The 23,031-nt window shown below is 47.0% G+C and overlaps 2 long non-coding RNA genes across 2 annotated transcripts; both read left to right on the top strand.

The window, feature by feature from the left end:
- Positions 1-9,574: 9,574 nt before the first annotated feature.
- LOC144097181 (uncharacterized) lies at positions 9,575-12,741 on the top strand. Its single transcript, XR_013306943.1, has 2 exons — positions 9,575-9,780; positions 12,289-12,741. It is a non-coding gene; the product is annotated as an uncharacterized LOC144097181 (long non-coding RNA).
- Positions 12,742-14,623: 1,882 nt separating this feature from the next.
- Positions 14,624-22,922, top strand: LOC144097180 (uncharacterized). Its single transcript, XR_013306942.1, has 4 exons — positions 14,624-14,752; positions 17,701-17,846; positions 20,693-20,827; positions 22,788-22,922. It is a non-coding gene; the product is annotated as an uncharacterized LOC144097180 (long non-coding RNA).
- Positions 22,923-23,031: the final 109 nt, after the last annotated feature.

The raw sequence follows: 23,031 nt of genomic DNA, 5'->3' as shown, positions 1-23,031 counted from the left end.
GTGCATCACCCAGGCTGCTTGCAGTGTGCCGCGTGCGGGATTATTAGCGACAGGGTGCTACGTATACACTCCACGTCACCCTTATGTACAGCGCTCGAGCAATGCGCACCTGGTAACAAAAAATGAAATTACAGAGCAGCCCCTGATTTCTCGGGAAAGTGGTCGTGTCTACATACTTTGTTTGCGTGTGTTTCCTCTGGAAGCTAGCAGCTGCGACAAGATCTGGATTTGTTTGCACGGTAGTGCACCGCCCGAGCGCTCTACACAAGGGTGACGCAGACTGTACACGCTGCTTTGATTATACAGTGCTTTTTGTTTTGTAAATTAGGCTAATGGTAGTCGCTCGCGCAGTTTGTTCTCGGACAGTGCCGGAGACTCGCGCGTGCGGCGCAGATTTGTTTACTTTTTGTGTACACAGCTCTGTTTACCCTGCACGCCGTACTGCTCTCGGCAGCGCTGTTTAGTTTTGCACTCGTATGATTTCCAGGAAAAGCGATAAAACATAATATTTAACTGCTTCCCGGCGGCATTTTTGCAGCTGCTGTTATGGCACCCATCGAGGCAGCAATAAATCGACTTTCTTGTTTCAAAGGGCGTTTTCTCTTGGTTCTAGTGGTAATCGAGATCGAACGCCTAGCAAGCAAGCAAGAAAGCACTGTTGATATGAGCTTTGCTACCAGTGGCGTGCGTCTACGGCAGGATAAACTACCCAGAAGCAAACGCTGCGAACAGCAGGAAACGGTGATAGAAACGGTCAGCAGGTCATAGGAAAGTGTTTATGCTGACCGGACCGACGTCGCGTTCGCTCATTAACCCGGGTCATGTCTGAAGACTTGTCCTGAGGCGTCGAGTCAGGCATGTGTGCAAAAGAGTCTGAGTCTAAAAGCTTCATCTGGATTGACAGCTCAGTGGTTCTTTTTGCTTCCCCCGCGCTCGATTCATGCGATAGGTCGTGCTGTGACTGCGCAGTCTCGGAAAAAAACATCACAAATGCGCAGCCCAAATAAAACGCATTGTACCCAAATTCAGGTGTGGGATGGCCATAAACGCAACAGTAAACGAGGTGGGTGTTTTACGAGGCATTTGCAGCTTGTTCTTGCGAAGAGTCACGAAGAGGTCAGAGGAGCACAGCGTCGGCTGCAGCGGCGCCGTCTGATCCGAACAGCCGCTTTTTTCCCGCTGCGCCTCCCAGATGGCGCCACATGTACGGCTGAATTTCAACTGCAGCGCACGAGGCAGATAGAAGAGGAGAATGTAGGTAATGTTAAAGCTACTCGTCAAAAAGAGTTTGCGGCTGGCTACGACAGTTAAGCAGCGCAAGTTACTTGAGTGCCCTTGAGGCTGGCATCGACAGAACAGGAGATTCCTGGGGGGACGGAGGGAGGTGGATACCTTCCTCCAGAATGTGCCAACCAAGATGGGACGCCACCTTCATCGCACTGGATTCGCCTGCTGAACTAGATTGGTTGCTCCATGCGGGACATTAAATTACGTGGTGTGCGCCTTATTTATTAATGCACAACTCATTACCGTAAAGCAAGTCGCCACCGCTAATCATCTGGCTGGTAAAACAAATGCTAAAAAGAACAGTGGGAAAAATGTGGCCTTTCGAAAAGAAAAGAGAATACCAGTGTAGAACAGCGAGCGCATTATTTTTGTGTGAATGTTTAAGCTAAACTGTGGAAATTTTCTGTGGCGAAGACGAGGAAAGAAAAATATCTTGCAAAGCAATGAAGCTTGGCTTTATAATGCTATCTTTTATTGTTCCGCAATTATTTGTTACTCGTTCCTTCATCGTGAAACGCTTTCATAGCTTCCCAGGTGCAACTTCTTCAATTTTTTTTTATTATGCAGGCGTACATTCTGTAGATGTCTCTGAGCCGTCTGTGCACCTGCAAAGAAGAAGAAAAAATCCCCACTGGGCTTTCGCCGCACATGAAATCGGGTGACTGGCACTCAAGTTATTCGGTGAGTTATTCCTTCCTTGCAATGCCTAATTCTCTAAGGTGCTTCTTTCTCGTGTCAGTGAAGTCTGCGCTGTAGGAGACCTTAGCGTGCATTTCCTTGCTTGCCAAAGCTTTTCTCCGCTTCGCGCTGCCGTTGGAACCGCATTGAGGCGAATATCGCTAATTACCCCGTCTTTTCCACTGATTGCCGATGACATAAAATGTGTTCAGGATGTGCATACGAGCTCGGTGAAAACTAAAGGAAATCTCGCTATTTTTTGTTTACAAAGTAACGCCGAAATATTGATAATGCGCACAATGCAAACCCGGCGTGGTGGCTCAGTGGTTAAGGTGCTCGTCTACTGAGCCGGAGTACCCGGGTTGAGACCATACCACGGTGGCCGCGTTTAGATGGAGGCGAAACGCAAAATTCGCTCGTGTGCTGTGCGATGTCAGTGGATGTTTAAGATCCCAAGGTGGTCGAAATTATTGCAGAGATGGCGCTTGTTTCTTCCTTTCTTCAACTCCCTCCTTTATCCCTTTCCTTACGGAGTGGTGCGGGTGTCCACCGAGATATATGAGACAGTTACTGCACCATTTCCTTTCCCCAAAAGCCAATTTTCTCAGCATTTTCACAATGCAGAACTAGGTTGCAAAAAAAATACAAATAAGCGCTGATTGTTGAACAATAAACGATTCCTCCGCGCAAAAAGACAAGGAAATGGCACGCAGTTAAGACTCCTGGGGCCGTAATCTGTAAAGAGAGAGAGAGAGAGAGAAACTTTATTGGTGGAGAGGAATTTATGGGTCCCCGCAAGACCCCACTGCACTGAAGTGTTTTATGTCCCTAAGGTCGATAACAGTGACAGCCGGGCCGGTGGCGATGGCCAGACGGCCGGGTCCTCCGAACGCAGCAGTGTCTCCCAGTTCTCCCAGGCCTTGCGGTCCTCTAGGCCGCGCGGGGGAGGGTCCGCCGGGCAGAGGGAGAGGATGTGGAGGGAAGATGCGAAGGGTTCTGGGCACAAGATGCAGGCAGGAGTGGGGAAGGAGGGATGATAGTGGGCTAGGGTCAGGGGTGAGAGGAGTGTGTGTGTGTGTGTCCGTAGTCAGCGCCAGTGTTGCGTGTTTGCTAAGGAGGGGTGGGGGGGGGGGGGGTAGAGCTGGCGCGAGGCTCTGTAGGCCTGCGTCATTTCGCTCAACGAGTGCATTGGCTCCCTCGCGAATGCCCGATCCGAGGTCACCTGAGCCCGGTTTAAAGAACCTCAGGCTAAAAGGTTGGGGCCTCGTTTCTGGGATTCCCGGAGTGTGCAGGCACCCATATAAGCTCAACATGGCGGGGTGGGGGTGCATCGGGCGAGCCCAGTATGCCAAAAGCAGGGACGTGGACTCGGCCTCGCGCAAAATTTAGAATTGCAGTTTCATAGTCTTAAAATGAAAATGTACCGGGCTTTCGTGCGGGTGATGGCAATTGCGATGGCGGCTTCCTGTGCAGACTCTGGGGCGGTGTCTGGGGGGAAAGGTATTGTGAGGAACGCGGATGAAGAAAAGTCCACCACGGCAGCTGTTGCTGCGTCACCCGTGCAGGCAGCGTCTAAAGCCCCTCTATTGCCGCTACTGCTACCGAACCTGCTGGCAGAAACTATTTAAAACTGGTTGAACGGTTGCAAGAAGCAGGCTATCCGACTGCACTCCTGGTAGCAGTATCCGAAAGCTTGATGGGAAAAAAACAGTAACCAGATCAAAGCCCGCCCGAGAAATATAGACGAGTAGCGGTGCTTCCGTTCATCACAAGATTTCGCATAATCTCAAAAAAAAAAATCGGGCAGCGAGCAGGAATCAATGTAGTGTTTTCAGCACCCGATAAACTGGCCAAACTTTGTAGGATGACCGATCCATTTGCTGTTAAAAAAGAAACGTGCACAATAAGGCACCAAAAGATACGTGTAGATTGTGCAGAAGGCGTCGTATATTCCCTGCCCTTGTCATGTGGAAAATATTACATTGGTCAGACCGGTAGGTGTGTTAATAAAAGACTCCGAGAACATAACAGGAAATAAGAGAACGGCAAAGGAAACCTTGCCGAGCACTGTTTGGATTGCAAGCCGGTGGGGTGCCATCCAGTTTTCAAGGAATGCCAAATCATCAGTAAAAATAAACAGCAACTAACACGTGGGATTGTAGAAGCCAGGCAGATACGAAAACTGAAAGATAAATGCGTTAGTGCAGCATCTATCTCGCTCTCAAAGGAAGAAATTGAATTCCTTGATGATGTAAATAAGAAGTAAGTGCGTGTTATGTGGTGACTCACGGCATGATAACCTGGTAGTATTTCTGCGATATTCAGCCCGTATAAGAACTTCACATGCAATGAATAAACTTCAGTTGAAAGTTAGCGCTCGTGTTGTCTCTTTCTTTGTTCGTCCTGATGTCTTAGCGCTATATGTTCCGTCATGGCAAACCAACTCCCCCGAACAGCCACCAAGGTAGCCTTGCAGCCACTCTGAACAGTCCTTATCGCTTGCGCTCCCGTGGATCACGCAGCCAGCGCCTGCGTCGCAGCCCTGTCACTTTTTTTAAGCAGCAGCACACCGGGCTAAATGATCTGTTCGTTCCTACGCGGAACGTTTGAGAGCACTGCAATCGCGGCCCATAAGTGGACATGTCACGTGGTATTTTTTGTATTTTGCGGCCATCCGCACAGAGCGAAAAAAAGCTGATACGTAATAGATGGAAAGTTAAAAACTGTTCAATCACACGTTTCCCGGACCGTTCCACAAGTTTCTCTTTGTACTTTTGCGCCTATCTTCTTTCCTTGCTAGGTTGGTTAATTAATCTCGGATAATTATGCAATTAAACACGATACAAAAAATAGTGCGAGTTGCTCCATACAATAGCCAGCAACATGCATTTTGTTGCTCTGTTTTAGAGTACCACGGCATATTTTAAACTCTTGTCTAAAGTTAGCTGGGACACCCTGTATACCCACACGACCACGTGGCTTTGACATCGTATCATATGGTTTTACGACCCCCCCCCCCCCCTCCCCATCGGATGTCATCACGTGGCTTCACATCACCCCATCGGATGTTTTTAAGGTCAAAGGTCAGTGGTCAATTCTCAACTAAAGGTGATGGGTAGAGGTCAGGGGCCAAGGGTTCGACACCATAACTGTACCGCATATGGTCATACACGGGTAACGTGGTTGGGCTTAAGGTCGTTCAAGGTCATTCTCCGGCCTACGCGACGACTGCTTCAAAAACCGCAGTTCAGGAAAGTCTATCTACTGGTTGCTTTCCTGATATTTAGTGCAAATCATGTACGCGCAGATCGTAGCGACGCTTAGTTCGCGCAAATGGGTTCTGCGCTGTCAAATAAGACAATGTTATCATATCGTGCAGATTTCGCGACAAGATCTTCACCCGAGGCTTCGCTGCTGCCAGCTGATCGACGGACACCCGTTCTGCTGAAGACCGAAAGCTTGTGCGCAGCACACCGAGGAGCCATGTTACAACGATTCGCTTTGGTTGTGTGCAGCCTCCTCATCGCGTCGGAAGCGCTCCCGTACGATACGACGCCGCATTACGAAGAATACCGGGCTGAATGCGGCGAGGATTGCGGCGGTTTCTTTGCCGTTCAGTGTGCCCCTCCATGTGTCTGTCGGTTCACTCGCGCTCGCGGCGATAGGGGATCCTGCGAGAGCAGCGCACACAATGAGACGCATCCGTAAGAACGGACACCACCCGAGGAGCAGCTCCTGGCGACGTTCGCTACTTTGTGGTTTAGTTCTTATTCATTTTTTCCTCCTATTTTCCTTTCCGGAAGCGGGCTTGCGTGAAGGCAGTTTTCTATAAAAGTGGCTATTTTTCGTTACTTGTGCTCGATAGTGGCAAGAACATTCAGTAGCTGCTTTTTCCGATGTTATGTGGCACTTACAGGCTGTAGTGGATAAACCAGTGAGCAGGCGTACGTCCATGTCTGTTTTCATGGGTACAGTAGACTGAGCACGAGTGAAAATAAACAAAGCTCCTGCAGGTTCGAAGATAGGAACGTGCAGGTATTTCATTTGCGTCTTAGTGACGAAAGAGTGCACATTCTCGCAACCATGTTGTCAACGTGCTTATGTCCTAGCCATTTGTTCTCGGTTTTCATAACGCCTATTTAGAATAGGCCTTAGGACTAGAATAGGGCTTAACGACCATTATAACTCAGCAGGTACTACGAACAGATAAAGTGCTTCATTCAAGCCGTAGGGCTGAACCCTGAGAAATCGAGCAGGGACGGCAGCTCGCATGACTTATCTTGCATAGTCGACACCAGCTCCTGCAAGTCTCAGTTGCCAGGCAAAGAGTCTGATGAGATCTGTATACGCTGAAGCGGCTATTGCTTATCGAGGGCGTCCGGATGGCGCCAACTTAGTGGTTAGAAGCTAAGTCTTGGTTGTTGGCGCGGGGCGCTGGCCGCCCAATAAGCGTGTGCGTCGGGTCGTCACAGCAACCACCAAAACTGCTTGGCCAATGACTACACTCTCTCGGATAACTTGTCGCTGTAATAGCTATAGCAGCACCAAGCGACGTCTGTGCATATAGGCCTTGTTGGCTTCCGATGGTGTGGAGCAGAATACTTGTGAAAGCCGTCTGCTGCCTATCGTAACTTCCGCACCACAGCAAACTAGTCGTGGCCTAGCGCATAGATGGCGCAGGGTGAAGGTGACAGAGCAGTTGCTGACACCTCTTGCCATATTGATGCGACAAGTCGTGAAGTTTTCTTATGTGCAGTCAAAGGAGAGTGGGAGAGATGATGGATGCGTGACAGGTACATACCTGCAATAACAAACAAAGTACAAGTTCAGTTACTCAGTTTTGAACTGTCTGATAATTAGTCTTTGCAATAAATGGATACATTGGTGCAGGCCATAATTCCCCGAGAGTATTCTATTTCGACAACTAAATGTAACTGCGGCATGGCAAATAGGCACACTCGCGTTGAGAAGCTTACACCCATGGAGAAAATTTCACGGGATGCGGGTTTGCGCAAAAAAAAAAAAAACTTTCTGCTCGGTCAGGCAAGGCAAGTAGTGAAATGCATAGAAGCATTAAGGGGCGTATGTACGTGTTCCAGTCGCTGGAAGTATTTCCAGCTGACTGAGCAAAGCAATGTAAAAATAAACTTTCTTCAGCGCATTCGCAACGTGGACACTTTGCCTATGTCTGTATACGTCTAAGTGCGCCGTGTGCTTAGAAGCTGATGCTGCTGGCGAATAAGGAAATAATGAAAGGCTGAGGCACTCCGGCTGTGCCTAAATGATAGACCTGAATGAGGTAAGTTTAGGGCCACGAGAAAAAATGCTTTCATACTTTTCTCTCCATACTTTTGCCTCTATAATGCCTCCATAAGTAACCTAATCTTAGCATTAGTTTACACGTGGGGTTTACGTTTCGAGATCTGGGACCTCCCACTTGATCAACGAGTCCTGAAAGGAAGGACTGCATTGACACGCAGATGTGCTTGTGGAATTTTCGCGTTTTTCACGTTTTTGTACAGAGCCTTGTCCCCTGATGTCTCGTGCAACAGTTAACGCCAACTCATCATTGTGTCTTCCCGCGGCCTTCTTGATATTGTGCAGAACTTGTTTGCACGAGCTCAGTCACGCCCTTCTCTTGGAGGAATTACGAAAATGAAACAATGCTCGCAGATGGCACCACCTGAGAAGAAACAGATGCTCTCTGCAGCTGCGGTTGGATTTGCGGAATAAAGACTAAACGAAGTGGTTGTACTTGTTGCTGTCTGGAAAAACTGGGCCGAGCAGCTTGCTTTACGTGCAACAAATAACGAGAATTTCAACACACTCACACTTTGCGCAGAACTGCGGATTCTCGTGAAAGGTGAGATTAGCTGTCGTATAGGTCCGAGCCAATAAGAGAATGCTCAAATCAAAAGACTTCGCTCCGCCATCGTGTTCACGATTGAGCAGTGAAACCGCTACAATGGTATTATCACAACATGCGTACTTAGAACTGCGTTGCCTACTTGATAAACAAAGGACCGAACTGCATTGAATCATTATTGCGATCAGCGTTAAGCTGGGTAACGTAAGACCGAAGGGCATTCTGTCGTTGAGATTGCAGGTTTTTTCTTCAGATCAATTCATTTTTTTGCTGACAAATCCGCAACTCTGTTGAGGTTTCTCCATCATAGCGAGGTTCTTTTGTCTAAGGTTTTGAAAAAGATGAAAAGGAAAAGAACAGGTTAGAATTTAAGTCGATTGGTAAATTATTACATAAAACTTTTGATTCTTCCTTTGTGGGTGAAGTTCACGGCGGTTGCAGATGCCCATGCCTTCTTCAGGTAATGGTTCTGTCTCTCAGAACAATGATTGGCATGGGAGTGGTCCAGCGGAAATATATAAAACCGCATCAGCTTGCAAATATTAACACTTTTTTGCAACATGCATAGGTAATTCCGCATTAATTTCTCGGGAACGTTTCACCAGTTTGTAGACGACCTTCCCATTTTGAGGACAGCACGGTGTGCTAGAACCCTAAAAGTGATTTTATAACCGTCCACTTGCATCCAGACACTAGAGCTACGGGTTCCGAGAAAACTTGGAGTGATATTTACGCATGTTTAAAAGAAACATAAAAGATGAAGGGCACTTAATATTAGATTTTTTTTATTTTCCGCGCTCTCAGCGCAACTGGTAGCGCATTGTATGTGAGTGCTGGCGGTATCTATCGTAGCATACGATGCCGGTCTGGCTGGAATTGGCCACGTTGCTTTAGCTGACGGCTTGCACTGGTTGTTTAGCCAACTTCATAGCGTGGCGCATATGACGAAGAATGACAAGTGCTTGAAGGCTATGGCAACGGCTCTTCCGCGGGTTTCCTACCTTTGTGTGTTTAAGAAGCGAAAGCTAGGAACCTTAAGTTTCGTTTAACCTAGCAACTACCCGACTATTCACCTGTTGCATAAGGCGATGGCTGAATGGAGCGGTGTGGTGTTGCAGAGCTTATTCGACAGCGAACAAGCGTTTTATATACATCACTTACGCGCGCTGGCGCTGCGTCACTCCATGGTATTTTCGCGATGACTGATGGTTTTGTCCGCTTCTGGCTTTTACGAAGAATTCTTCGCTGCTGCGAGCTCATCGACACAACATCATAATAATTGTTACATTATGCGCTTTTAACACCTCAAAGCTCCACACAGGCTACGAGTACTCCTTAGTGCGGGGCTGCTAATGAATTTTGACGTCTTGGGGTTATTTAACGAACACTCCCATCGCACAGCACATACAATTGTTCGTATGTCGGCTTAATCGACATTTGGCCGCAGCCAACCGGAATTTGATCCCATAACCTTGGGTCCTGCAGCCGAATGCCCAAGACGCTTATCTACCACGGCGGGTTCATGGCTAAGATTTGGTTGTGTACTGTTGGAGGCTGGAGACAAAAAAAAAAAAAACCCGGCGTTTCCCTCAGATGAAGGCGACAAGAACGGCTAGGAAAGAAGCCTTCACTAAATAGAGAGCTGAGAATGAAGAGAAAGACGATGTGGTTCGAGCTGGGAGAAAGCTGTCCCGTCATTTATTGTTAATTATTTCGGGAGGTGTAGCAACCTTCTTTGTAATTAAAAGCGGAGACCCAAGATTTACTTCACAAGTTTGCACCCGGGAGGGCGATATTTCTAGTTAATTGTTGTACGTGTTACTGAGCCAAGTGCGAACCAAAGTGGAAGATGAGGAAAACTACGGCACGGGGTTTCTGGCGTGGCCATACGGCAGCAAAATTAACAGCTGTCCGTCGGTGAAGCACCTCTGAAGGTTTCAGCTGCTGCGGTGAGTGGCTGCTTATGTACATGATCCACTCAGCACAGCCTATTGTTAGTTTTCGTGCTTGTTTGTCTGTTGCTGTCCGGGAAGGCTTTCATCAATGCCCTTCGTTGGACATCACAATATTCAACCATTTTTGCGCTCCAGCATAGCGATGGAGGTCAAGTGGCGGTGAAGGTGATCCGATAGTTAGGCGCTTTCCCCTGTAGCGCGGGCCATGATGTTCATAACCCGCCTGCTAGCGTGTTTGAGAGTTCGAAGTCCGGCGCGTCTTGCTTAGATGCCCATTGCCTCAAGTAGCGACGGAGTGTGATGGTAATACCATGGAAATTTCATTACGGGGGCAGGCGACTCACATTGTCTGTCATGGCGGAATTACTGCTCTTGTAGCCGTAGAAGGCACTTTCTTTGGTGTAAGCGCCCTTGTCGTTGGCCATGGCGTCGCATTATGGCGCCAATAAGAACTTCAGCGTTGATCTGTAGCGCAAAGTTGATGTTAATAAGTTATGTTTGAGCGACAGCTGATATGTGGGCGGAGAAAGGATGGCGTGTTTTATGCAGACATCTGACTTCCATCTATCAAAATATGGTCCTGTCTATCAAAATATGTCGCTCTGTATATTCCAGACATCGCAGATTAGCAGACTGTCACGCCCATCTGCGGTGTTACAATTAACTGCTAAGAGCTGCTGAAGAAAGGAAAAAAGCGCAGAAACAAAAGTGGCAGGCCGCCCTCACTAGCTCACTATCCCGTTCATAGAAGGCGCCACCATCAGTTTACCGCTGCGAAGTAGGCTATCGGAATTGTCGTGTTTCCAAGCTGTGTTTCGCAACTTATGCGATAAAAGAGCTGTAGCTCTCATTTGGTACAGGCCGCCTTGACAGTTGGTGTACGCGCGGGGGTGGCGAGAGGTCGGCAGTACCCGTATCGGTACCGCTTCGGCATCAGAGAGAGCGAGTTTCCTGTTTCATTTTTAGGGGACTATCATGCGATAAAATTTGCGCCCCGTCGCGGTTCTTCGTGGCTTGTTGAGCACAAGCACGCAGAATCGAATCCCCCCAGTTGTGGCCGCGCTTCGATTGAGGTGAAAGGCCATAACGCCCAATACATAACGCCCCTCGACACGGCGCTTATGGCTAAGCAATCCTGGCACGCATCGGGCTTGCTGGAGGCCGAATGTGCCAGATTCTGGCCAGCTTCAAACAGCGCAAACCACTCTTAAAATGTATCGCAGCTAGCGCCAGAGAACATCTGAAACAAGGTCAAATGCAACGAGCACTTGTTCAAGCCGCAGAAAGCGAGCGCCGGACCCACAAGTTAAACGTATCCCGATGACGCGCGCAGACAGCGGTAGGAAACTTTATACATATACCCCTGTCGAGCATAAGGTTTAGTTTATGGGAGTTTAACGTCCCAAAGCGACTCAGGCTGTAAGGAACGCTGTAGTGAAAGGCTCCGGAAATTTCGACCACCTGGGGTTCATTAACGTGCACTGACATCGCACAGTACACGGGTCTCTTGCATTTTGTCTTCACCGAAATGCGACCGCCACAGCCTTGATGGTACCCGCGTCTTTCGGGTCAGCAGCCGAGCGCCATAGCCACTCAGGCATCATGGCGGCCAGCCACTGCATAAGTTTTCACAATACCGCATTCCTTTCCCTGCGCAGCCGGCCTTGGCAGCCCAATGTAACCATTACCGCAAACACTATGATTTGCAAGGGCTTCCCAAAAAGCGGCGGGCTAGTGCAATCTCTGGGATTTCCTCTGGAATCCGCATACATGCGCAAGATATTGCTTCAGAGTTACAAAAAACCTTTCCTGAGCGTCCATTCACGTTATCTCCGAAGTTATAACTGTGGCAACTGCACAGAAGTTTAATATTTTACTGATAATAATGACGTTGCAAAGGCGGATACAAAGGAAAGACGGATGCGATTGCAGAGCTGGGAACGTCAATCAGGGTCAGCCATGAAGCTTCGATATCCTGCGGATGGGAGAGGAGAATCGCGGCCCTCTGCAAACTTACCCGGTGACTCTAAGCCAATCCAGACGTCAGCGCTAATTCCTCCCCTAGCTGCCGGAGGAAAGCCAACTGGCGCGTCATATCCTTTCCATGGCACGGGTATCCAAAAAACAAAAAACCTTCCTTGCCGAGCAGGATTCGAACCAACGCCGACGAGAACAAAGCAACCTCGTTTCGAGGTTCCCTGTCGCCAGCGCCGCCGCCTCCCATGCTAGCTGTGTCAATGTGCAGGAATTATTCATTTTTAAACAACAGTGCTTCATTCACTAAGCGTGCTGAAGTAGTCGAAACCTAACCTAACAGGAGTTTCCTAGACACCGCTTCTTGGGTGCCGAGCCAATAAGTTATCCAAAAGGCGTTAGACAGCGCTGCGACACAGACATTCACGCTGTCACGCGTTCCGTTTACTTTTAACTGCACCTGTAGTACTCTAAAAAGGGGAGTTCGTATGTCTATTATCTTGTCATGTATGGTAACCCACTGTGCAGGTTTTGTGAAGGCGACGTGGACGAAGTTGTGCCTTCTCCCGAGTCCTGACTGCTACCAGCGCTGCTCTCGAAGACAGGAGGACTGTTCCAACAGCGCTAGACACTCATGCTATCTTCCTCTTCGTTGGCCCTGCGTGGCCTCCTGCTCTTATGCCTGGTGCTCCCTCCGGGACGGTGCTGGCCGTTCGCGACCGTGGCCGCATGCGGCGATGACTGTGGCGGATTCATGCAGGTCGACTGCGAGTACCCTTGCTACTGCAAATTCCAGATCGCCGGTGACATGGGCACCTGCAGGATGCCCCCCTTCAATGACACTCTTCCGCCCAAAAAACAGGCCTCTTAACGCTTACAATGACATAAAAAAGTTGTCCTTCCGGTGACAGCTTCTTGTAAAACTAGTTATGTGCTCTCTTTGGCTCTATTTTTTCCAGATAAAATGTCGAAAAGCGTTCAGTGATAATTTTCGTGTATGCAGTGAGCTGCTTATTTGATGTCCTACACAATCGATAATGCAGCCGCGTGCTTCCGAGGCAAATTCGCATCAACACGTTTTATGTTTCTGCTTGCTTTAGAATAAAGGAAGAAATAAAAACTGTGTGGCCTGCATGAAGTTGTCGAAGGTTCCGTCAACGTAGAAGTTTTCGCGTTACATGGAAAAGATGAAACGGCGTAACCTATTAATATTCACTACCGTCCCACTGCCCACCTAAGATACTGCTTCGAACCCTACTGCTCGACGGTGCCGCAAGAGAGAAAGAGAATAACCGAGTGGCTGCAATTAAAGCTTCGTAGACCGCTAGGCTTAGAGGCCGCATTCTTTGCACTCTTCACCACTTTTAGCAATTGGCGGCTTTGAATCATTCCAAAAATTGAAAACAAATTGTGGAGTGCATTCATGGCTTAAACAGAATCTTGGATTTTTTCCGAGCGAACAATTTCTTTTGCACACAAATTAATTTTAATAATAATAATAATAATAACAATAATAATAATAATAATAATTGGTTTTTTGGGGAAAGGAAATGGCGCAGTATCTGTCTCATATATCTTTGGACACCTGAACCGCGCCGTAAGGGAAGGGATAAAGGAGGGCGTGAAAAAGAAAGAGGTGCCGTAGTGGAGGGCTCCGGAATAATTTCGACCACCTGGGGATCTTTAACGTGCACTGACATCGCACAGCACACGGGCGCCTTAGCGTTTTTCCTCCATAAAAACGCAGCCGCCGCGGTCGGGTTCGAACCCAGGAACTCCGGATCAGTAGTCGAGCGCCCTAACCACTGAGCCACCGCGGCGGGGCTAATTTTAATGCGCCGATTCATTGCTTCGGACATGCAGCAGAGATGAATTTATAATGGTACTCAAATTTTTTTCAGTGTTTCTAGCAGCGTCCTCCCGCACAGCTTACGTGACAGTGCGTGTTTTGTCTCCTTTCACGGCCATGTCTTTCGCGCTGGTTGAATTACTATGACACCATATCAACTTGCCCAAATGTCTATCGCCGCCGTGGTGGGCTCAGTGGTTACAGCACTCGTGTGCTGACCGGAAAGACCCGGGATCGATCCCGGCCGTGGTGGTCGCATTTCGATGAAGGCGAAATTCTAGAGGCCCTTGTACTGTGCGATGTCAGTGCACGTTAAAGAACACCAGGTGCTCGAAATTTCCGGCGACCTTCACTACAGCGTCCCTCATAGCCAAATTTCTTTTTCTGCAACAGTAACCATGCATCAGCTTCCCTCTTTGTTTGAACAGGAAGCAAAATGCGCTGTAAAAATCGTATCAGGGCAGCAAAAATAACCGGATTTTATAGCCCATTCTAGTGATCTAGCAAACGAAGCAAACACCATTTCAAAACTAAAGCTGGAGTTATTGGGGAACCGACAAAAAGTAAATGTAACTAAAATGGACTTCGTGTCGTCTTAAATATATATTTTTTGCTCCCAGCCGTACATCGCGGTTCGGAGATCACAACATTACCTCCCTAATATTGCTATTGAGGGTCACTAGGGCGCGCTTGGCTTCTTTCTCTCATTCCAATATCTACAATAAAAATAGAAAAGAAGCTTTTGTTTTAAGGTTTTTAATTTTTACCGGCGCTCACTGCAGACTCACAAACACCTGTGCAAACGAAATACTGGCGTTGCGCGCCAGCACTTTTGTGCGCACATCCGCCCCGTATCACGTAGAGGGCACGCTGCACTGGGCTGCGCATGTAGGGCTTCAGGTGTATTTTTCAGTCTCTCATTTTGTATTTTATTCCGTCGGGCTTTCGAATCCTCTATAATGGCTGGTAGTGCTGCCAAGTTCTGAACGTGCGGGTGTTTATTCCGGCCGTTGAAATACTTTGTGCGCGTGAAAGTTCCCTTTATGGCCTGCAGTGCATCATCCATATAAGCAGCATTCTGTGTAGATTTGGCTTTGCTTGGCGTGGCGCTGGTGCCAGCAAAGTGAAGGTAAAGCATCCACAGTGAGTTTGTCTTGCCTATTTCGCTGACATTTGTTCTCTATCTGAAGCTCTAGAAGCTTCATAGACATATGCTTAATTATCAGTGCAACGAGATTGCATTTGGTTACTTTAGGAACCAAACTTGATACGTGAGGCTGCGCAGCTGAGGCCGAAATACACTGATGATAGAGTGTTTGGAAAGATTTTGGTGCTTGTCGATGGGCGAATATTCAGAGGGCTTCTACAGCGCGAGGACATAGGTTGATTTTGGATTCTTTGAGTAAGTAAAAATAATAAAAAAACAAAGTTAAAAGCAAGCACTCTTTCACTCTTCTCTGAAAAAAAAAATACAAACGTTACGGAAACTCTTTTTTCGTTTAAGGTGTCAGCAAGCGATCTTGGTCACCGTGAACAAAACCTTCTATTAGTACATAGAGAATGTGAAATAAAGTGCGATAATGACGATTTGCTTCGGTGAACCGATCGTTTTACTTTTGCAGAAAACTCGAGAAATCTGAACGCGTATTGCATACGCGGGTACGATCTCCTATCTAGGGGTCTTATAGTTGCCGTAACTTTCCTTTTTCACTCTCTTTTATCTTCGTCACTGTGGAGCGTCGCCTTGAATGGTAAATCAAACGACTGTCACAGTGACTGTCTGTAGTCTTCCGGCCTGCTGCAACAGGAGGTAACTGTATCAGTGACACGAGAAAAAAAAAGTGGACCACAAAAATTTGTTAGAACATAACGCGCCATTTTAAACGTCGAAATCTCAAAGAAGCGGCTTCGCTTCTAAGGCGGACAGTTCCAGCTGCTGAAATTTGCTGGTGCGGGTAGATACTGAAACCCTATTCTTTGGTCTATCACGATTGAGTGCAAAGAACTACACCAACTGTTCCAGCTCTGGGTGCACACAGCAGTCGAACAACCAATGCGGCCAAGGCCGTGAAGCGGTTGTTGAAAAAGTCTGTAACCTATTTCACAATTCGCTGTCGCCACAATGGAAGCTATGCAGCATGCCCAAACGAAGCAGGTGCTTTAAACCTTGACCTTGATATTTATTTTTGCGAATGATTGGTATGGATATTGTCCATTGACAGCTGCTGTCTATGAAAGAAGAGACACTTAGTTAAACGTTCTATGAGCAAATCAAACTTTGAAAACCAGCCAGTATTGGCTTTGGACACACTATTTTGTTCCAAAAACAGGCAATGTGGTTGCAAAACACGCTTAAATCCGACAATGCATGATATGAAAGTTTGGCTCACTAGTTTATTTATGCAAGATAGTCCCGAACTGCGCACAGGGGTGAAATGTGCGTGCATTTGATTTCATACGAAAGAAATTTTAAAACATCTATATAGGTTTGAAGTATAATCGCGAGCTATCGTAGTTTACGGCTCGGTGGCTTTGTAGCGGCGCTGGCATCGCCAGCGGCGCTCATGAAGATGAAGCTGAGAACACGACATGTTTACTGAGGCAAAGAAGAAGAAGAAGAGGAGAGAAGAAGAAGAAGAAGAAGAAGAAGAAGAAGAAGAAGAAGAAGAAGAAGAAGAAGAAGAAGAAGAAGAAGAAGAAGAAGAAGAAGAAGAAGAAGAAGAAGAAGAAGAAGAAGAAGAAGAAGAAGAAGAAGAAGAAGAAGAAGAAGAAGAAGAAGGCCTGCTTCTTCTTCGGCAACCGGCTTGGCCAGTAAAGTCGACAGCCCGCTCTGCCGGCTCACCAGCCGCGGCTACCGAGACCTCCAATAAATGTGGATCGCTCATTTGGCTGCATATGGACCACAACCATATGTGAAATAAGCAATATGCGATTGGCGGATGACGCCGAGTTGGGTGGCGAAATTTAGCACTGAGGAAATAATTGCTGGGTTACAATTAACGCCAGCTAGAGCGGAAGGTGACGCTAATAATATACTCTCTTTTCAGGGGGCAATAGTCTGGGGTACGCCCGGTGGAATGCTTTCAAATGAAAGCTTTAACTGTAGTTTTCAAATTTCGCAGTGCATCTGTGAGGTGGTCCATTCGTTAAGAAAAGCAAAGTACATTTCAGAATAGAATGCGCAAGTACGAAACATTTGTAAGCCGATGTATATTTAAAGCACCCCAATATAGATACAGCTGTATTTTACCGGTACTCCCTTACGGGGCAGAAACGTGGAGGCTAACGAAAAGTGTTCAGTTCAAGTTAAGGAGAACGCAATGAGCTATGGAAAGAAAAATGATATATGTTATGTTAAGAGACCGGAAGTGGGCAGAGTGGGTGAGGGATCAAACGCGGGTTAATAACATCCTAGTCGAAATCAAGAGGAAGAAATGGGCCTGGGCAGAGCATGTAATGCACAGGCAAGATAACCGCTGGTCCTTAAACAACGGGGTGGATTCCAAAGGAGGGCAAACGTAGCAGGGGGCGGCAGAAAGTTAGGTGGGCGGATGAGATTAAGAAGCTTGCGAGCATACGGTGGGCGCAGTTGGTGAACGACAGGGTTAATTGCAGAGACATGGGAGAGGCCTTCGCCCTGCAGTAGGCGTAGTCAGGCTGGTGTACAGATTTAATGTACTGAATTGTGTGCAACAATAAATGCAACTTCATTTTGAATCCGGTATCCAACAGGTTACAAACCTGCATTGTTCGCCCCACATGCCACCCAAGACGTCTAAGCTTTCATTCAGCTGGGTATTTCTACTAATTGCACAAGCTTTGTCGCATAGTCCGACATGCTGCTGCGCATGCTAAATTTGGTTGCAAATGTAGACGTCAAATATAGACTCCCCAGACAGTTATACACAAAAGGCAGTTTCCAAATGGCGTGATAAACGGACCGCGCACCCGCCACCCGCAAGCGTCCTCTCTTTTTCTGAAAACAAACTGTTGGTCTACTATACAAGGATATTGACTGCGCCAAGCTGTAGAAAATACTTGTTCGGCAAGAGTTCCTGCAAGAAAAAATATTTGTTACGATTATGTTGCAGGTATGGTGACCTTCTGGGAAACAGCGTTGGTACTGAAGATTATCGCTCTTGGTTGCGCGCTGCTTGCATGGGTGGAACTCTTCAACCCAAAAGCGTCATGCTCAAGAAAGCCAGTATTATTCACTCTTGTAGACATTGCTTACCTGGTAAGGATCTCCTTCGCGCTCAGAATAATCTTTGGTTTATTTGCCGAGCAAGGGCAGAAGTGTGGCCATTAAAGTTTAGAAAGCGCTGAAGTTTTTTGTGCTGCTGTTTGAGCGTGTTTTTGAAAATTGTTTTTAGCTTGTTTTTTTTTGTAATTTTTGTCAGTATTGTTTTCGGCAAGGCAGCCGTCTTGCGGCTGAACTATTGGCGGAGTGACAGTTACAGATGCTCCGGCCGTGCACCTTTCACTTAGAAAGCATTACTTGACTAGGTCAAATTGGCTCACAATTTTGTGTGCAGCTTCACGTTAAGGGTGACCTTGGGCAAACCATAAGTAAATAAATAAAATACTACCGGGACTGGCGCTGAAACCCGCGGCGGCGCGAACAGATGAGTTTTGCTGCCCACTGCACGAGAGCACTAGGCTATCACCGTCGCCTATCACGCCTCGTGTTAAACTCCATCACACGCTCGCGCTGTGCATTGCACAAGGTCTTCATGACACTAATACTAGAATAAAACTAATATTCGCGCTTTGAGCTATTTGGTGCTTGCGACAGAGAGATGAGTGGTGCATGTACGTTGGCGTGGACAGCGTCGTGGCAGAAGCAGGGCACCAGAGCAATACGCGTTGGCGTTGAAAACATTGCTGCAGAAACGCTGTACTGCTGCAAAAACGTTGTACATTGGATAAACTGGCATTGACGATGAAAAATTTAAAAACGCGAACTGGCTCCTTGGGTCAGTGGACATCTCAATCGCGCTTGCAAATGCGTGGTGCGGGTGTCCACCTGCAAAAGAATGTCCTTTCGCACAATGTTTCGTGCTTAGCAGTGCTAAACCACCAACCAATTTTTTCTTTATTGTCAAAAAGTTTGGTCGCTCAGTACAGCTGGGGGCATAAAAGCGTATAGACTACTTTGGGCAGTCCGGTGTTCTTTACAAGCTATGTGCACTTGTACAGTACCATTTAAAATGTGCCTAGCACACCTTTAAAGACGATGTCGCGCTTATACGCAGCCAAATAATTGCGCTTGATATTTTACAAGCGTAAAAATATTGCCTTTTTCACGAAGGAATGAATGTGGCCGTTAGAAGATATGTTGATGTGAAGCTCTTTTAATGACCAATACCTAACCGAAACGTCTTTTTTCTTTTACGCATTGGTAATGCTGAGTGTTCATTATTCGGACTTTTTTTTAAAGGTGGTATGGTTAACAAAAAAGAACTATTATACTTATGAGACAGCAAAAGATTAGCTCTGTGAATGGAATACCGATAGCAAGCTTATGCAGAACTGTAGTGACAGAAGTAGTTCTACTTGCGGCAACCGTACAAACTGCAGCGACTACGTGGGATCCAAATGAGCTTTCAGAGCGACTTACTGTAGCGATACCGATAAACATCGCGTTTCGTGCTGTTTGGCGCCAAGCGATAATTTAGCACTGAATGCAATACTCAGTGCAATTGTAAATGAAAGCCAAAGGCATGGCGTGCTAATTTGCTTAGATGCGGTCGGATTACTGCGCGAGTGAAATTTGCAAGGCAACAGAGTTTCTATGCACATATAGTTGTCAAAGCATGGGCCCCTCAGGTAGTGTTCATGAATGTTGTGCACGTAGAAACAAAATCGCATGCACCTGGAATAGATTATGCAGATAGCCTCACAAAAGCTATTCTGACAATGCTGGGCTGTGTTTCGAAGTTACATGAAGTCATTTTTGCTTGTGTTCTTTAGTAGCGCTTGTGTGCCGACTGCCTTTATTGAGTGTTTAATCTCTGCTTCTAGGCATGTTACAGATGCAAGTACGAAAAAATCTGGTTTAGACAACATAATTTCCTGCATTTCATTGGCATTTATGAGGGCCTCACTGTCCTGCTCAAATTTCACTCGTGTAAATGCTCCTATTCTTTGGAAAACGCAAACAGACACACGCAATCATGAATTAATTGTACAGTCGCGCGCAGAATATGGGCTACGTTTCCGCGTTCAAAGTCTGCTGTCGCTTTGCGTAGCGGAAATAAAAAAAGTTTGATACTTTGATGTACTTGGTCGGTACTGAATACTACTCACATATTAGCACTTGTCCTGCATTTTTCTCAGTCTTATCGCGTGTGTCATTTTGAGCTATTATTTTTTCCAAAATGCATCAAACATTTATTACTTTCCGCTAGGGAACGCGTCGAAAGACTGAGTGCCGAAGCGCGGTCAATATTGTTCTGTCTGCGACTGTACATCTCTCTCCGCTAACTGCAATAGGACTGAAAGTGGTCGTTGCTGCGAATATACTTCCAACGCCTCTCACCCTTCCCTCTGTCCACCCTCTATTGTGCATATGGCCGAAGACGAAGCCTCTAGTTATATTCACTGACCGAAATTTAATTTCTCACCCACCTACATTACAAGAAGTGATAGGCTCTGCGAGCAAAAAACACAATCCAGCTGTTGACGACTTAGCTTGTCATCGGCGTGTTACACGACCACTAGCAGTCAACGCCAGATAACCGGCAGTCCCTTATTGCACTGCACTGCACTGCAAGCAGGCATGCTCTACAAATATTCTAATTTAAATGCTTCGAGTGGCTTTGATTAGCATTTTGCGTCATTCGCGAAAGGAAAGTGTACAGCTGAACTACGGAGTGGAAGATGCTTAAGATAATAGGAACATTTGCGACGGCCGCACTGAGCGCTGAGGAACATCAACGTACAAAAGGATGAGCATTAGGCAACTGAGCTATTTCTGCATGTTTACTTCGGTAGCATGACATTGTTGTTTCTGTGTGTTTGCCTGACGCAAAGCCAAAGTGCATGTTCTGAAAGTGCTTCATTACTCGTCATTTACTGCAGGTTATGAGCGCTGGATCTTGTGCTGCGTTTGTAGCAGAGGGATATCAGTTCTGCAGCGTCAGAACCAGTTGGCTTGCGTGGACTACAAAAGAATCAATCGACCTCTTTTTCATCGCTGCAGTGTGCATCGCCATAGTAAGACGTTTCGATCCTGAATAGTCATTTTCTCAGAATGGGAGACAGGGACAAAATTGGTACGTTCTCTACAATTCGCAGAAGCTAATGACGATGTTGAAGTGGCTGAAAGAAATATTCATGTACTCTTTCTAATACATTGTAGGCGACGCTATAAGGTTCCGCGAATAGTTCAGCATTCAATATATATTCCACCGTCTTGATGCATTTGTAACCTGCGGGCATTCGGAAGCAGATGTGAGAAAAGTCCCAAATTATCAGTGAGATTCATGCCGCGGTGCATGCGTTAGCCTTAGAGTCCACCCGACGTTTGCGTCACCAATACTCAGATTCAGCTGCTAGACGATCAATTTGCGTCCTTGAATTTTCTTGCAACATGGGTATGTACTTATGGGGCGTCGCTAAAGTTACCTGGGATGGGGGGGGGGGGGTGGGGTGGCTATAGCCTTCTGGAGATTGGATGCATGTGAGTGAGAGCTTTTGGAGAGTGGAGGCGGTAGCTGGGCTGATACCCGTAGCTCGGAGATGCATTTTTACCTTATTACCGGATGGTGCGCGGACGTGCACACGCCCAAAGAAAAGATTCAGGGCCTGCATGGTGCCCGGAACGTGGAGGCTTCGCACGGACAGATAGACAGACATGCAGAAAGAAGGAAGAGGCACCGCCACCGACGTGTTACAAAGCGCGCGGAATGCATTTTCCTCCTCTTTATCTATCCTCCCCACTCCACTTCTCCGATTGGCTGTCACCTTTCCTCCTCTTCACATGCCTTCTCCCGCCGTGTCTGATTGGGCACCCTTATTCTGTCCACTCTCCCACCTTCTCTTCACATTATACTAAGCGGCGTCACACAACACAACGCAAACATTCCGCGAAGTGGTTGCAATGCTAACATATTAAAAATATAGAAATGTGCGAAACTACAAGAAAAGCACAGCTAAATACGAAAGCTTTTGCAGTGACAGCTGTTAAGGACACATTTTTTAATTCTTCGGCGCACTTGGTGTAACACAAAGGAGAAACGAGGAGGAAAGGAGAAGGAGTGCATCATTCGCTGCACACCATAGATGTGACGTGCTCTGTGCGCGGCACCTCGAACTAGCGCTTGCGCCTTTCGCGTCTTGATGCACAGAACGCAGAATCTTGTGGCGCGGCGCGGGATGCCTCTTCCAGTGACTCTGGATGTCTCGATGAGCTAGCGCCGCTTGCGCTGCGAATGGCGAAACTAAGCTCCACAAACAGGTGTCGGTGAACGTCGCGTTACGCGCGCGTTGAAATGGTCGGTCAGTTTTTAGCAATTTTTGTGTGCCTACATAATATTACGATGATCTGAATTGCTGACTGTTTGCTTTATTTGACTGAGAATTCTTTGATTTGTATGGGTGGTAAACATGTTCTGAACTGTGAACTGGTCAGTGAACCTTCTGTGGTCCAAACAGGAGGGTTAATAGGCTATCGTGGCCTGCCGGTACTGCTACAATCAGGAGTTGGCCGGAGCTGGGTTGCCGTGGACAACAGCGATTGAACATAGCGTTGTTTGGGACAGGACGTCTTCCGGATAAGCATGTCAGTGGTAAACCTAAGTGAGAATTCAAAATTTTTCTTAGCGCTGTTGCTTGGAGGGCGCTGTGCCGTCCCCAAGGTGTGTCTCATGATAACGAAGGAAGATATTGGGGTCTTCCTGAAATGTGCTCAGAAATACCCTTTTTTTAATCGAGTCTATAATTATATTCCGTCCCTATGCTCCCGCGGAGCTCCCCAAACTATACTCAATGTATTTGATTGAATCATTGGCTGCACACAGCTAATCATTCTTTTATGTTTCGCTACGCCGCTTTTCAGATTCTCCGTGGTATACAAGGTGTTCGACATTAACCGCCGTGAATTATTTCTAGAATTTGTTTTCGCTGACAAGAAAGAAAGCGATCCAATTAAAAATTTACCTATTTCCTCCCAAAGGTGTTTGTAAGTGCTGTTTTCGTCATCGGGAGGCTGCGCGGAAAAGGTGCGCCAGGAATTGTGTGCGCTACTCACGGCATCATCCTGACCTTCGTGACAGCCAACTTGTTGCACCTATTAGAATTTAAATGTTGGAATCAGGCAAGTTTGTTCTCTATACTCGATTTTGTAGCTAGCACTCGCATCGTGAATACGTCTGGGAGGATGTTGTTTTATTCCAGCGCGAGTTTTGTTGTCTGGTCGC

The sequence above is a fragment of the Amblyomma americanum genome, chromosome 7 (assembly GCF_052857255.1).
Source record: "Amblyomma americanum isolate KBUSLIRL-KWMA chromosome 7, ASM5285725v1, whole genome shotgun sequence".
Taxonomy (NCBI): Eukaryota; Metazoa; Arthropoda; class Arachnida; order Ixodida; family Ixodidae; genus Amblyomma; species Amblyomma americanum.
This window is presented reverse-complemented; position numbering and strand designations above follow the sequence as displayed.